We start from the raw sequence: 17,135 nt of genomic DNA on the forward strand, positions 1-17,135 counted from the left end.
TAAGAAATTTTTCTAATGGTTTAAAGTAATCCCACACTGGGAAGTTAACATGGGAATTGGTGAGAAGCTGGCTTTAAATAGAGCGAACCAGATGAGTTGGTGGGGCTATTCTGGGCCCGATGGGCCTGTGGGCCCGCTTATGTAAATCTAACTGTTAGGTGGGAAGCAGTTGGGCCTGATGGGTCATATGAATGTGATTGGGCCTGATGGGCAATATAAATATGATTAGGCCTGATGGGCCATGTGAACGAGATTGGGCCTAAAGGGGCCAAATGAATAAGTGTGGATCTGTTAGTGTTTAGTAAAGGGGTTGTAGACCTAGTTTTTGGTAACTACTCAAGTTGACATAAAACTTAAATAATTAATTAATCACGACCGTGGACGAGTCATAAGGTTAAAGTATGGTGATAAACCGTAATTTATACATATTTCTATCCCATGCTTAGCACATTTTATGGATGATTTTTCCTTAAAATTGGTGAATTCGATGCTCCTAATGCCTTAATTTCATGTTTTATACTTAGGTGAGCATAGGAGAGTGAAAGGAACGAGAAACGGGCCAAAAACAGAGAAAATGGGCCAAAGTACAAAGTCAACACGATCGGACCTCCTCACACGGGCATATCACACGACCGTGTCAATTTGGCAGAATCGAAGCACAACTCACATGGGTGGACCATACGTCCGTGCCTTTTTAACAGGCTTGACCACGGCCTGAAGTAATCGCACACGGGCGTGTCCCTGTCGAGCCCAAGTTGAGTCCAATTCGGAAAAGGTCAATTGTGAGGGTTCTTAGGCATTCCAAAGCCTATAAATACACCCTAAAGGAGGAGGAAGAAGGACACACGGAAGGAGGCAGGGAACTGGTCAAGGAAAGTCGATTGATCCATCTCAGGAGCCAGATTCATCATCATGACTGAAGATCTCCCCTCAACTTCCCTTTAGGAGTTTTGGGTTTTCTTTATGTTTTGTATTCATTATTCTTCTGAGATGTTTTCCTTTTTAGTTATGAACTAAATCCCCTAAATACCTAAGGGGAATGAAACCTAAGACGAATCTTGTTATTATTTTCTGAAACGTATGATAAATATTTGACTTGTTCTTAATTATGTGTTCTTAATTCTTGTTTTGATATTTCAGGATATTGATTCAAGTTAAGCTCTTATTCAGAGGAGGAATAAACCCTGTTTAAGAGTACAATTATCATAATTAAGTGGGGTTGATTGTATGCCTATAGATAGGGTGACAAGATTTTGCCAGATTAGGGTGAAACCTAATAAGGGGATCCATAGATCAAGTTAATGCAACCCTAGGGAGTTAATTAGAAAGAGATTTCAATTATTCAACCTAGGGTTAAACGTTTTTAGTCTCGAAAGGGATAATAATATAACTTAGGGATTTCTACTGATCAAGTCAAATGAATAAATCGTCCAATTCAGAGTCAAATAACAAGTGAAGTCTAGGTGGATTTTTCCTTAGGTATTGTCTTAATTCAATCATTTTTCCAAAAGTAATTCCCCAATTCTATTTTCTGTGATTTCTTAGTTTAGAGAATTAGTTAGTTAAAACAAACCCCATTATTCTTAGGCTAGATAATAAAAAGACAATCATTACTAGTACTTTTAGTTCCTCCGGGTTCGACAATCTGGTCTTGCTAAAGCTATACTACTGTTCGATAGGTACGCTTGCCTACCTCGTGTAATAGTTAGTTTCAAGAATGATTAATTATAAAGTTATAAAACTTATCACACGAAAATCACGATCAAGTTTTTGGCGCCGTTGCCGAGGAACTAAGATTTTATGAACACTCAATTTTTATTACTTATCCGTTTATTTTTACTGCAATTTCAATTTATTTCTAATTTTTATTACTAATTCTTCTTTTTCCCTTTTTCCTGGCAGGTTCTTATAGTTTATGACTAGAAGAAACCCGTCAGGACCACTACTTTTTGATGAAGAAATCTATCACACAGTTCACAGAAACCAAAGAGAAATAAGGCAAAGCTTAAGATACACAGAGAACGAGCAAGAGGACGATATTCAAACCCCAACCGAGGAGATGGCTTAAAACCAAAACAATCAACTACCTCCTGCGATACCCACTGAACTAGCAAATTAGAATCCTGCTCCTCGTACTATGTATGATTATGCTAAACCTACTTTAACAGGAACTGAGTCAAGTATAGTTAGTCTTGCTATTATTGTGAATAATTTTGAACTAAAACCTAACACTATTCAAATGATACAGCAATTTGTTTAGTTTGATGGTTTGCAGGATGAGGATCCAAACACTCACTTGGCAAATTTCCTGGAATTCTGTGATATATTTAAAATTAATGGCGTTTCTAACGATGCCATTCGTCTTTGGTTATTCCTTTTTCATTGAAGAACAAAGCTAAATAGTGGTTGAACTCGTTACCACGAGGGTCAATTACTACTTGGGAACAAATGACCGAAAAATTTTTATTAAAATATTTTCTGCCGGCTAAAACGGCCAAATTACGTAATGATATCTCTTCATTTCTATAGATGGATTTAGAAACTCTTTACGATGCATGGGAGAGATACAAGGACCTACTGCGAAGGTTTCCTTACCATGGATTACCTCTATGGTTGCAAGTTCAAACATTCTACAATGGTGTCAATCCTTCGACTCGGTAGATGATTGATGTAGCCGCTGGAGGAACTATCAATAATAAAACACCTGAGGCGGCTTACAAATTTATTAAGGAGATGTCACTGAATAACTATCAGTGGCAATTTATGAGAACAAAGCCGATGAAAGCAGCCAGTGTTTTCAACCTCGACGCGGTTACTATGCTATCTAACCAAGTAGAACTCTTAAATAAAAAGATTGACGGTTTGTGTGGTTCTACTCAGGTACATCCAATAATGAGGTGCGATTCAAATGGAGGAGGAACGTGCACAGAATATCAACCCTTCAACCCTAGCATCCGGAAGGAACAAGTCCAATATATGGGTAACAATAACTCTAGATCCCAAAATAACTCATATAGTAACACTTATAATACAGGTTGGAGGAATCATCCCAATTTCTCGTGGGGAGGTAAAGGAAATCAAAGGCCACAACATCCTCTGGGTTTTCAACAACCACCTTACCAGCAAGAAAAGAAGCTGAACCTTGAGGAGATGCTAACCAAATTCATCTCGGTGTCAGAAATCTGTTTTCAAAATACTGAGACAGCACTTAAGAATCAACAAGCAATGATCCAAGGGCTCGAAACTCAGATTGGACAGCTTGCCAAGTTGATTTCTAAACGACCATAAGGTAGCTTGCCAAGCAACACAGAATCTAACCCAAGGGAGCAACTCAACGCGATTACTAGTCAAGATGAGGAAGGGTTAGTAACACTTGAACCAGAACCAATGCAATAAACTGAGATAAGCAAAGGTAAAGGTGAGGTAGACCCGATAAGTACAGAATACAAACCTCGTGTGCCATACCCTAATGCGACAAGAAAAGACAGCTCAGATGAACAATTTGGTAAATTCCTTAAACTCTTTAAAAAATTACATATTAACTTACCGTTTATTGAAGCTCTATCGCAAATGCCAAACGCAATGAAATTTTTAAAGGAGCTTTTAGCAAATAAGTGGAAGTTGGACGAGGCGTCGCATGTGGAGATAAACGCAGTTTACTCAGCTATTCTATAGAATAAGCTACCCAAAAAATTAAAAGATCCAGGGAGTTTTACAATTCCTTGCTTAATTGGTAGTTTAGATGTTAATAATGCATTAGCTAATTTAGGGGCTAGTATTAACGTCATGCCTTACAAAATGTTTAAACAACTAGGTCTTGGGAAACCCAAAAAGACTAGGATGAGCATTCAATTAGAAGATAAAAATATAAGATTTCCTAGGGGTATTATTAAAGATATGCTAGTTAAAATTGATGAAATTTATATTTCCCGTTGACTTCATTGTTCTAGACATAGAGGAGGAAAGCAGCACTCCTTTGATTTTAGGAAGGCCCTTTTTAGCCACTGCTAAAACGATTATTGATGTTGGCATAGGTGAACTCACACTTCGTGTGGGAAACAAAACAATCACCCTTCAAGCTCGCAATTCTGGCAACACATCGAAAATTGAAGGTGATCGTCTAAACCATTCTACTAAAACTGACAATATAGTGCAACCTACTTTGCAGGAAATGAGTCTAAAGGAAGTACATGAGCCATTCTCAAGCAATAGTAGAGGACCTATTCATGAAGAACGAAGGCTGCAAATCGAGGTGCTAGATGAATGGCGGACACATAAACCGAGAACACACAATAAACCAAAACTACACCAGGATGAGCTCAATACCTTTCCAAATCAACTTAAGGTTAGAGATAAAGTTTTATTAGATGCCACAGATCCTCGCATTGTCACTACCAAACCAAATGAAGAAATCTCTCTTACGGTACTTAGCATTTTCCCATTTGGTACAGTCGAGGTAAATCATCCTAAGTTCGACACTTTTAAGGTAAACAATACCCGCCATGAGATTCACAGCAAGAATGAGAAGTATAAACTCCTCGAACCACCATGACCATTCAATAGAGAGGTAAGTCAAGCTTAGACTATAAATAAGTGCTTCTCAGGAGGTAACCCGAGCACTAACTATATTAACTTCTTTAAATTTTAAGTGTTTAAACACCTAACTTACTAATGGAGCTCTTGAACACAGGATTCCCACACAGACACGGCCTAGCACACGGGCGTGCCTTAGGCCATGTGTAAACAAGGAAAAAATTTTGCCAACACGGGCTACGATAAATCGCCACGGTCGTGTGACATGACCGTGGGCGAACCTGCCAAAACAACATGGCCGTGCGACATGCCCGTGCCTTGAAATCGTGGACTAACCTGTTAAATTAACACAGGCGTGCGATACGCCCTTACCAAGAAACCGTAGTCGAACCTGTTAGATTAACACGGGTGTGGGACTACATACATGGCCGTGGGAGAAGCGAATGAAGACAAACACGGCCGTGCGACACGACCGTGTGCACCCACACACCCAAGGAACACATGCGTGGGCCAATTGTCAGAAGCACCCAAATTTAAAATTCGTGAATTGCATGGGCAAAAATTGGGGAACACGAGCATGTTCCATGGTCGTGTGTCCCAAAATCTATAAATACCCTGCACTATTCATTGTCTTCTTCACTCAAAATCCCTAACCCTAGCCACTAGAAGTCTACACGGCCTCCCTACCACGCCCGTGCGCCGTTCCCCACTCCAATTTTTGACGCCCAATCTCTCTCCCTTAGCGTTTGTTTACTATTTTCACTTCTATTTTACTTATTTCTAATACTTATTATCAAAATAATCTTCATTCTTTTGATAATATTTTCATTTTATTCATTACTCTATTATTTAATTTTCATTCTTAGGTTATTTATCATACATTTCATGTTGAATCGAGTTGTTAGGAAAGCCTTATTCTATTGTCATACCCATGCCATTACTATGCTCATTCTCATGCTATTACCCTGCTAATGTCATGAAATTATGCTATCAAATTAATTATTTTGGTTGAGTTTGGTTAATATTAGTAGTTTTGGCTGACATTGTTAGTTCAAATTTCATGGCTTTTTCCTTTTCAAAATCGTTTACCTACTATTATTCGTCTTTTTTATTGCAGGTATACAATGTCGTCTTCACGTGGTAAAAAGGCTGTCATTCCTGCTTCAAAGAAAAGGAAGGGAGCGTAATCTTCCTCGGGCCGTACCGCGAAAATTCGCCACCCTTTCCTGCAGTTCCCCATTAGGCCCCAAGAAGAACTTTTCCAAATACTCCGGGCCCGACCTTTAATTACGGGCCGCTGCATCGACTGGGCTGCAGTAGAATAAGTTCAGTTGGCTGATGCGATTCGAGCTATCCTAACCACCCACCCTTGGGAGCTTTTCTTTGGGATCATCAAGCCGACATATCTCGAGCTCACGATGGAACTATGCTCAACATTTCATCTTCAGACTGTAATGACAAACTACAATGATCCCGGCACGGTCCAATTTCGCCTAGGTGGATTAGTTTGCCAGCTAAGTGTCCCAGAATTCGGTACTGCACTGGGCTTATATACGGAGGAGTTCAAGGAGGAGAATGACTTACATGCTCTCAACCGCCACATTCATCGTTCTCCCTTGAAGTACTGGGATGCCCTCGCCCCTGGTGCTGCCTCCTACTATCCTAGTCGCTCCAAGGCATCAACTATCCCTCCCTCTTTGAGGTACTTACACGCCATTTTGGCTCACACGTTAACCAGAAGGAGAGAGAGCACTGGCGTCGTCAACACTTACGACGCCTACTTTCTATGGTGTATGTTGCACGGACACATCATAGATCTTGCTTATTTCATTGCCCCCGCCATTCAGCATCAGACGGAGCAGCATAGGAAAGGGGCCATCTCCATTGGCCCTTATGTGACTTGATTGGCGCGACAGTTCGAGCTCCTCTACACCGCAGCACAAGAATCATCCATGACCCTTATTGGCCAGATGTCTCCGCAAGGCATCTCGAGCATGCTAAGCATGAGGATGATTGAAAAACGCTGGGGAAACTACCCTCCTCAATATCATCTTGCCCAATCTACCGAGGAGGAGGCCCCCGAGGACATTACTAATGATGTCCCTCCACGTCACAAGGACCCACCATTTCAGCCACCACCATGCTCCCATCGTCCACTTCATGTGTCGGCTTCATATGCTGACATCTTTGAGCGCCTCACTCGATTCGAGCAGCAGTGTTTTCAATGATTTGATAACATTGATGCTACTCTACAGCAGATTTGTTAGCACTTCCACATCTCATCGCCACCCCCATCTCGCGAACCATTTAGCGATGAAGATGCTTAAAAACTTTTATTTATTATTATTATTTTATGTTTTTTACTTTTATTTAAAACTACTTTTTATTTTTCTTTCACCTTATTTTTATTAGGACTTAAAATTATTATTTTACAATTTTTAATTTTGGCTAATTCATATTGAGTACTTACCATTCCTTATATATTTCTTAAAAGAGTTCCTAATTCTATCACAGTTATAAAGAGCTCTAAAGCTCAATATTACTCAGGGACTGGAAACTTCACTGGGAAAGGTTCTCCATGACTGCTATGTCCTGTTCGACCACGACCATAGCCAACTTCAGATATAATATTCTTTTGGCGCAAGACTTATGGACTAATAAACCTCTACCACCGCCGGAGTATCCTCCTCCACCCTCACATTGATTATTCTCCAAAACTCCAATTTAAGGAAATTTATTCATCACTCAGGAAGTTTCACTTTTCTCCCTATCTTATTTTTATATTCTTTTCCATATATCTATCTTTGTACATTGAGGACAATGAACATCTTAAGTGTTGGGGGTATTCATTTCACTATCAGAAAAATCCCTGAATGATTGTCTTGTTCTCTTGAAAAGCTCTCATATCATGTTTAGGATAAATTTTGATTGATTTATGACTTTTATTGATATATCTTGAATTAAAACATAGGCATTTATGCATTGAGGGTTTAAACTTTAAGACATTAGGGAATCAAGCATGATAAGTTGATTTTTGAAAAATTAAAAACTTTTAGGTTGTTTCCCCAAGTTTAGGTATTATCTTGAGTTGGGATTCACAAGTTTAAACATCAAAAAGCCATAATTTTTGTGAGATCTTGAGCCTTCAAGAACATCTATTAATTCTTTCATGCTCACTTTCATTATGAGTGCGTCAGTATTGAATTGTTATTCTAGAACTTACTTGATTATGCATGTCAAGACCACACCATTTGATTTGATACGTCAAAATGAGAAAGGCACTTAGGTTTAACCCACTCACTCTACAAAAGCCTACCTTCACAATTAACCCTTAATGAAACCCCTTGAGCCTAACAACCCATTCATTGATTTACCCTTAAAATTAACCCATAACTCATTATTGTTGAAATCCCCTAAATTAATTTGATCCCTATTTTTGTCGAGATTCGAATTGAAATAGTTGCTCAGCTATGTCTGTTCTTAATAGATTAGTCTATGTTATTTGATTTGTTCTTAAAAAAAATTTGTATATACATTAGTAGTAATATTTTGTTTTTAAGCTTAAGTATTTAAATTCCATATTCTGAGAAGAAGCTCTATTGTACGCAAGTAATGATTAAATCTTTTTTTCTAGTTAAGTAATTTTTTAATTCAATCTCGATTCTAACCCTTTCTTTCAGTTTGTAACCACACTCTCTAACCAAAGCCACATTACAACCCTCTAAACACCTTTTGATTGATGTTTCATCTCAATTTATAGTGGTGGAGATTTGATTTTCATGCAAGCCTATGGTAATGACTTTTCATTATTGATTATTGAGTGCTTCATTTATTGTCCTTAAACACCTCGAGTGATTTAAGTGAATCTTTAGTGAGGATGTGAAACTCTGTGACATTTTGAATCAAATGTAATTACTTAGCCGAGGGGAGACACCTATGTTTTCGTGATAAAATACTCAACTTGGAATGTTTGAAAATTTGATGTTCTTTTAGTTGAATTTTCAATGTATGGTTACCTATGGATTATTTTGAGATATTATCGATAGAGATTATAAGTTGAGAAGAATTTATTCTAATTATGAGTTGAGGATTTTGCTTAAGGACAAGCAAATGCTTAAGTGTGGGGGTATTTGATAAACTGTAATTTATACATATTTCTATCCCATGCTTAGCACATTTTATGGATGATTTTTCCTTAAAATTGGTGAATTCGATGCTCCTAATGCATTAATTTCATGTTTTATACTTAAGTGAGCATAGGAGAGCGAAAGGAACGAGAAATGGGCCAAAAACAGAGAAAATGGGCCAAAGTACGAAATCAACACAGCCTGGACCTCCTCACACGAGCAGACCACACGGCCATGTGAATTTGGCAGAATCAAAGCACGACTCACACGGGTGGACCACACGCCCGTGTCTCTTTAGCAGGCATGACCACGGCCTGAAGTAATCGCACATGGGCATGTCACTCGGGCGGGTCCCTGTCGAGCCTAAGTTGAGTCTAGCTCTGAAAAGGACAATTTTGAGGGTTCTTATGCATTCCAAAGCCTATAAATACACCCTAAAGGAGGAGGAAGAAGGACACTCGGAAGGAGGCAGGGAACTACTCAAGGAAAGTCGATTGATCCATCTCAAAAGCTGGATTCATCATTAAGAGTGAAAATCTCCCATCAATTTCCCTTCAGGAGTTTTGGGTTTTCTTTATGTTTTGTATTCATTATTCTTCTGAGATGTTTTCTTTTTTAGTTATGAACTAAATCCCCTAAATACCTAAGGGGAATGAAACCTAAGACGAATCTTGTTATTATTTTCTGAATCGTATGATAAATATTTGACTTGTTCTTAATTATGTGTTCTTAATTCTTGTTTTGATATTTCAGGATATTGATTCAAGTTATGCTCTTATTCAGAGGAGGAATAGACCCTGTCTAAGAGTACATTTGTCATAATTAATCGGAGTTGATTGCGTGCCTAGAGATAGGGTGACAAGATTTTGTCGGATTAGGGTGAAACCTAATAAGGGGATCCATAGATCAAGTTAATGCAACCCTAGGGAGTTTATTAGAAAGAGATTTCAATTATTCAACTAGGGTTAGATGTTGTTAGTTTCCAGGGGATAATAACATAAGTTAGGGATTTCTACGGATCAAGTCAAATGAATAAATCGTCCGATTCAGAGTCAAATAACAAGTGAAGTCTAAGTGGATTTTTCCTTAGGTATTGTCTTAATTCAATCGTTTTTCCAAAAGTAATTCCCCAATTCTATTTTCTGTGATTTCTTAGTATAGAGAATTAGTTAGTTAAAACAAACCCCATTATTCTTAGGCTAGATAATAAAAAGACAGTCATTACTAGTACTTTTAGTTTATTTGGGTTCGACAATCCGGTCTTGCTAAAGCTATACTACTGTTCGATAGGTACACTTACGTACATCGTGATAATAATTAGTTCCAAGAACGATTAATAATAAATTTATAAAAATTATCACACGAAAATCACGATCATGTGGCAATGGGTATATGCATGTTTAGGATTGGATCTAGGGAGAGCTTGGTACTTAAGCGGTCTTAATGACTCACCTCCTCTTCTCTGGAATCCTACCTGGTGCATAGTATCTGTTCACTTTAGCCAGCGAGGACTTGTTAACGGGCCAAGGTAAGTAATAAACCCATAATAAAGAGAAATTACTGAAATACCCTCGATTTGTAAAATTACCGAAATACCTTCGATTGTGAAATTACTGAATTACCCTCGATTTGTAAAATTATCGAAATACCCTTGACTATAAAATTACCAAAATAACCTCGATTTGTAAAATTACCAAAATACCCTCGATTTGTAAAATTACCAAAATACCCTCTATTTGTGAAATTACTGAAATACCCTCTATTGTGAAATTACCAAAATACCCTCGATTTGTAAATTTATCGAAACACCCCCGATTTGTAAAATTATCGAAATACCTTTGTAGTGTAAAATTATCGAAATACCCTTGTAGTGTAAAATGACCGACATACCCCTGTAGGGTAAAATGACTAGTTTGCCCTTGAGGGTAAATGACCGACTTAGACTTCGAATTTGACTGATTTAATTATGAATGTATGACTGCGTTTTAATTGACTTGACTACGGTTGTATGACTGATATGCTCTTAATATATGTTTAAAAGACTGTTACTGAGTATGGCCATTCTGCATACACGTGTGATGATTGAGCATGACATACACGACATATTGCATGGGTTGGGAATTAAAGAACGGAGGAAGTATATAAGGATCGCATGGTTGCTTGACGACCGTGGATCCACCGATGGCTATTAAGCTAATATTTGATTAGCAGTTTGCTACAATGAAGGTAGTACCACAACCGGGCTACCATTGATGTGTATCGAATGGGTGGGTCGATATTTATATCCCCACATGATGTGTACCGGGGGACGGAGTTGGTGTGTAGCGGTTGGATTTTTTGGGTGGGTTGCACAGTATTGCTTGTATGATATTATTGTGATATTATTGCGATGTGGGCTTCGGCCCAACTGAGGCTAAGATGGGCTAGGCCCAATTGATTCTATTATGGGCTGTGACCCAAATGATATTGTAACGGGCTTTGGCCCACATATACTCTGAACTGGACTATACTGTTACTGTAATGGGCTCCGGCCCAGACTGATTCTGAATTCTGTCTGTTTACTGACTGTTACTCTAGTAAGGGGATTACACACTGAGTTTTCGTAAACTCACCCTGTTTATTAACTGTGCAGGTAATCCCTAGTGTTAGGTGGATCGGTGTCGCGGAGGGACTTAGAGACGACCACACAACTGCACATGTTTTTCTATTTCGTTTATTTAGTTAAGCACTTTGGTTTTTGATTTGATTTGTATTAAGGCCTCTTTATTTTCTTAACCTTTTATTTGGGAAATTTATTTAGTATGCTTAATATCTGTTAGAAGTAGGGCACGATTTTCCAAAACAACAACTGGTTTTCAAAATATCTCGTTTCCGCAACTGTTTAAAAGTAAGCTTCCGTAGCAAGTAAGGTTTTAAATGAATTAACGTTTCACAAGTTTTAAAATGGCTAGAGGTTTTGAATAGTAAGAAGGGTTTCCAATGAGAACATGGTTTTTGAAAAACACTTCAATGTGACACGCCAAATTCGGGTCTAACTTCTAGGCAGGGTTTGGGGTGTTACAATGCCACATTCAAAACATTTAAACTAACTATACCAAAAACTTTAGGTGATAATGTGATCAATGTCTCTGACATCCCCTGATTCTCGAGCTAGCTTGGCGGCACTATAAGAAAATGGAAAAGAGAGGAAGTAAGCATAAAGCTTAGTAAGTCACAAGTAAATAATTAACATCACTTTACCAAGTAATGTCATACTCATAACATATCATACACTTGCACAAGATTCTCAATGACTATAGACATATCCTACTTATTTTCATCCTTACTACTCATATACATAACCTAAGCTCATTCTTAGAAGTTTCGAGTAGGTGTCTGTACCACTTGCAACATAATCATAACTTTTCTCAATCGTGATATAATCTTTAAATCACCCATTGAGCCAGTTGGAATAATAGAGGATACCCGACAAGCCTCATACAAAAGGGTAAGATGCCGATGCCATGTCCCAGACATGGTCTTACACTAGCTCTCATATATCGGTGCCAATGCCATGTTCCAAACATGGTCTTACACTAGTTCACATATCGAGGCCGATGCCATGTCCCAGACATGGTCTTACACTAGCTCTCATATCAATGCCGATGCCATGTTTCAAACATGGTCTTACACTACCTCACATATTGAGGCCGATGCCATGTCCCAGACATGGTCTTACACTAGCTCTAATAACCCTAGTATGATGGCATGGATATCCAATCTATTCCTACGGTTCAACTGGGAGTTTTACCATATCAAATCTCGTCATGCATATTCATAACAAAATCGAAAATTTCATGCAATATCAATTATTTAATGCATAATAACAACAGAATTGTGATATTTACATGCAACTTACCTCGGTATACAAAATATGGGCGACTTGTTTGATTTAGTCCACTAGCTTGGTTTTCCCCCGGTCTAAGTCCGGATTTCGTATTTCTTGATCTCTAGTGAAAAAATTTATTTATTTAATCATCACATTAATCAAGACATTCCAAAATTCCTACTTGGCAAAATGACCGTTTTGCCCTTAGACTTTCACAAAATTACGATTTTGCTTCTAGGCTCATAAAATGATTTTCATCGAATTTCCACATTAACCAAGCCTAGCCGAAACTACTTTAAGCTTATAGCATCTCACAATTTCAATTATTTCACACATTTGTAACCTATTTTATAAACTTCACAAAATGATCCTTTTAGGTGAATTTATGAAAACCACTTCACAAAAGTTGTTTATTTAACAACCATGATTCATTTTCTTCTATAAAAATTCAGCAAACAACATGAATACTCTCATGTTAAAACCCTAGACTTTCAATCATTTTGCAAAATAGTCCCCTCATTAGCTAGATTAAGCTATAAGGGTTCCAAAAACACAAAAATCAATAAAAATGACCATCAAAATCACTTACTTGCAAGGGATAGAAGTTGCTGAAATTTTGAGCTCTCAAAAACCCCCTCTTTGTTGAAATTTTTGGTGGAGAGAAAGGAAAAATGAAAAAGATGATAGCTAGCCTTTAGGTTTATTATTTTAGTATCAATTAAGTCACCTAACCTTTGACCATTCCATGAATTAAGGCTCCATGTCCAGCAACTAACATTTTATTGGTCTATTAACTCAATAAGGACCTCTACTTTAATGTTCCATAGCTATTTGACACACTTAGCTAGTAAAACAAATCTTTCGCACTTTATGCGATTTAGCCCTTTTTCGAAATTAAGCAAGCAATCGCTAAAATTAGTTCACCAAAATTTTCAAAAATTCATATAACCATGCTATAATGCATAAAATAATATTAAAATAATTTCTCTAACTTTGGATTAATGGTTCCAAAATCACTATTTCGATTAGGCCCAAAATCGGGCTATTATAATTCTCCCCCCTTCGGGATTTTTGTCCCTGAAAATCTTACCAGTGAAAAGATTTGGGTATTAGTCTTTCATGGCCTCCTTGGGTTCCCATGTGGCCTCTTCAACCCCATGTCTATGCCATAATACCTTCACAAGTGCTATACTCTTATTCCTCAATTGTTTAAACTCCCGAGCTAAAATCTTAACCTGTTCTTCGCCATAAGTCATATCTGACCGAATCTCAATCCCTGTTGGTGAAAGAACGTATGAAGGGTCAGAATGGTAACAGCGTAACATTTACATCGTGGATCTTCTCTAACTCAGACGGTAAAGCTAATCAGTATGCTACCTATCCGATTTTCTCAGTCACTTCATAAGGTCCAATAAAATGTGGACTTAATTTTCCTTTCTTACCGAATTTGAGGACTTTCTTCTACGGGGATACTTTCAAAAACACCTTATCACCAACTTGAAACTCAATTTCTTTTCGTTTCAAATCCGTGTAGGATTTTTGTCTATCTGAAATAGCCTTCAAATAGTCACGAATTACCTTTACTTTCTCTTCAGTCTCTTTGACTAAGTCAACCCCGTGAATTTAATTTTCACTGAGTTCGGTCCAATACAAGGACGTTCAGCAGTTATGCCCATACAAAGCCTCATAAGGCACCATTTTCAAACTCTACTGATAGCTATTATTGTAGGCAAACTCTACCAATTGTAAATACTTTTCCCAACTACCTTGGAATTCAATGACACAACACTGCAACATGTCTTCAAGAATCTGAATTACTCTCTCCGACTGACCATCGGTTTGAGGATGGAAAACAATGCTAAATTTCAACTTTGTTCCCAAAGCTTCAACTTTTTTCCAAAACCACGAGGTAAACCTTGGATCTCTATCCGAAATAATCGACAAGGACAATCCATAGAGTCTCACAATTTCAGAAACATACAAATCAGCCAATTTTTCAAGTAGATAATCCATACGCACCGGTATAAAATGAGCTGACTTTGTTAGCCTATCAACCACAACCCATATGGCATCTTTTTTCCTTGGCGTCCAAGGCAAACCTGACACGAAATCCATAGTAATGCAGTCTCATTTCCATTCGGGAACCATCACAGGCTGAAGTAAATGCAAAGGTACTTGGTGTTCGGCTTTCACTTGCTGACAAATTAGGCAGTTAAAGATAAACTCTAAAACGTCTCTCTTCATTCCCGACCACCAATACATTTTCTTCAAGTCATTGTACATTTTCACACTACCCGGATGGATAGACATACAACTGCTATGCACTTCATGCAAGATTTTCTGTATAAGCTCATCGTCTTTGGGTATACAAATTCTGTCTCGAAACATTAAACAGCTTTGATTCTATACCCGTCTTGCACTGAGTTATTTTAGCTTGCAATTCCTTATCACCTTTCTGAGCTTCGCAGATCTCTTGCAAAAACATTGGTTTCGCTCTCAACTCGGCTAAAATTGAACCATCGTTGGTGAACACTCGGCATCTCTCACCATAATGGTGTCTCTAAATCTTCAATGCAAACACTATAGTGGCTAACTCTAAGTCGTGAGTCAGGTAGTTTTTCTCATGCGACTTCAGTTATCTCGAGGCATATGTTATTACCTTGCCTTCTTGCATGAGCACGCATCCCAATCCATTCAAAGATGCATCACTACGAATTCTTTTCCCGGTTCCGGTTGCACTAAAATTGGAGCTTCAGTCAACAATGCCTTTAGTTTCTCGAAACTCTGTTGGCATTTTTCCATCCATTCGAACTTGACATCTTTCTATAGCAACCTCGTCATCGGAGTAGCAATAATGGAGAATCCTTTAATGAATCGTCTATAGTAACCCGCTAAGCCTAGAAAGCTTCTAATATCCGATACATTCCTCGGCGGTTTCTACTTAATAATAGTCGAGGTCTTACTAGGGTCAACTCTAATTCCATCACCTGACACGATGTGTCTTAAGAATTCGACCTCTCAGAGCCAAAACTCACTTTTACTAAACTTGGCATACAACTGCTTATCTTTTAAAGTCTGCAAAATAGTTCTCAAATGCTTCACATGCTCACTCTCATCATGAGAATAAATTAATATATCATCGATAAAAACAACAACGAACTTATCCAAGTACGGTCAAAAAATACAATTCATCAAATCCATAAACACGGTGGGAGCATTTGTTAAGCCAAAGGGCATGACAAGGAACTCATAATGCTCGTACCTCGTCCAAAATGCGATTTTCGGAACATCTTGCTCCTTAACTCTTTGCTGGTAATAACCGGACCTTAAGTCTATCTTAGAAAACACTGTGGCTCCTTTCAATTGGTCAACCATACCATTGATCCTTGGCAAAAGATACTTGTTTTTCACAGTAACCTTGTTGAGCTATCTGTACTCTATACATAAGTTCATCGAACCGTCTTTCTTTTTCACAAAAAGTACCGGAGAACCCCATAGAGAATAGCTCGGTCTCGCAAAACCCTTATCCGTTAACTCTTGTAGCTGAACCTTCAACTCTGTTAACTCCAATGGTGCCATCCTATACGGGGCAATCGACATAGGCGCAGTACCAGGGACTAACTCAATACCAAACTCGACTTCCCTAGTTGGATGCAATCCGGACAACTTTTCCAGAAACACATCCAGGTACTCACATATCACAGGCACTGACTCAACCTTTACTTCCAACTCTTTGGTATTCAACACAAAAGCAAGATAGGACTCATACCTTTTTCTCATGTATTTCTCAGCAGTTATAGAAGAAATCAACACAAGTAAGCTATCCGGTTCACCTGATTCAAAACGAATAATATCCTCATTTTCACATTTCAGTTCAATAAACTTACTACCACAGTTTCCTAACACGTTATGAATAGTCAACCAATCCAGCCAAGAATTAGATCAAATTCATCAAATGGTAGTAGCATAAGATTAACCAGAAAACAATGACCTCTAATCATCAAAAGACAGTTTCTACACACTTTGTCAACTATCACATGCTTGCCTAATGGGTTTGACACTTTTATCACAAATTTTGTAGACTCAACAGGCATATTCTAACGCCCCGTACCCGAGACCGTTATCGGAGTCGAACACGGGGTGTTAACGGACTTAATTCATTTGCTTACACAGTTCATTTTAAAATTTCCAGACAAGCTGGCTAACTGCATCACAGTCACTTTAAAAATCATATCTCGAGTTCCAAAACTTGAAAACCGATTCCGTAAATTTTTCCTAAAACTATACTCATATATCCATCTACAAATTTTTTTCTAGAATTTTTGGTCGGGCCAATTAGTACAGTTTATTAGTTAAAGTCTCCACTGTTTCAGGGTTTGACTACTCTGACCTTCATGCATTACGACTTAGATATTTCTCGGTACAGGGCTTCAATACTTATTCCATTTGTTTCTAATGAAACTAGACTCAGAAATGAATCTGTACATATAAAGCATGACTTCTAATTATCTCTGGTTAATTTATAGTGAATTTCCAAAGTCAGAACAGGGGATCCAGAAATCGCTCTGGCCCTGTTTCATGAAAACTTAAACATCTCATAAAATACG

General features: G+C 38.1%; 1 non-coding gene across 1 annotated transcript; it reads right to left on the bottom strand.

The window, feature by feature from the left end:
- Window positions 1-2,497: 2,497 nt before the first annotated feature.
- LOC121206725 (small nucleolar RNA R71) lies at window positions 2,498-2,603 on the bottom strand. The gene has a single exon (XR_005901897.1). It is a non-coding gene; the product is annotated as a small nucleolar RNA R71 (small nucleolar RNA).
- Between the last annotated feature and the right edge of the window lie 14,532 nt (window positions 2,604-17,135).

Source organism: Gossypium hirsutum, chromosome A01, assembly GCF_007990345.1.
Source record: "Gossypium hirsutum isolate 1008001.06 chromosome A01, Gossypium_hirsutum_v2.1, whole genome shotgun sequence".
Classification (NCBI taxonomy): Eukaryota; Viridiplantae; Streptophyta; class Magnoliopsida; order Malvales; family Malvaceae; genus Gossypium; species Gossypium hirsutum.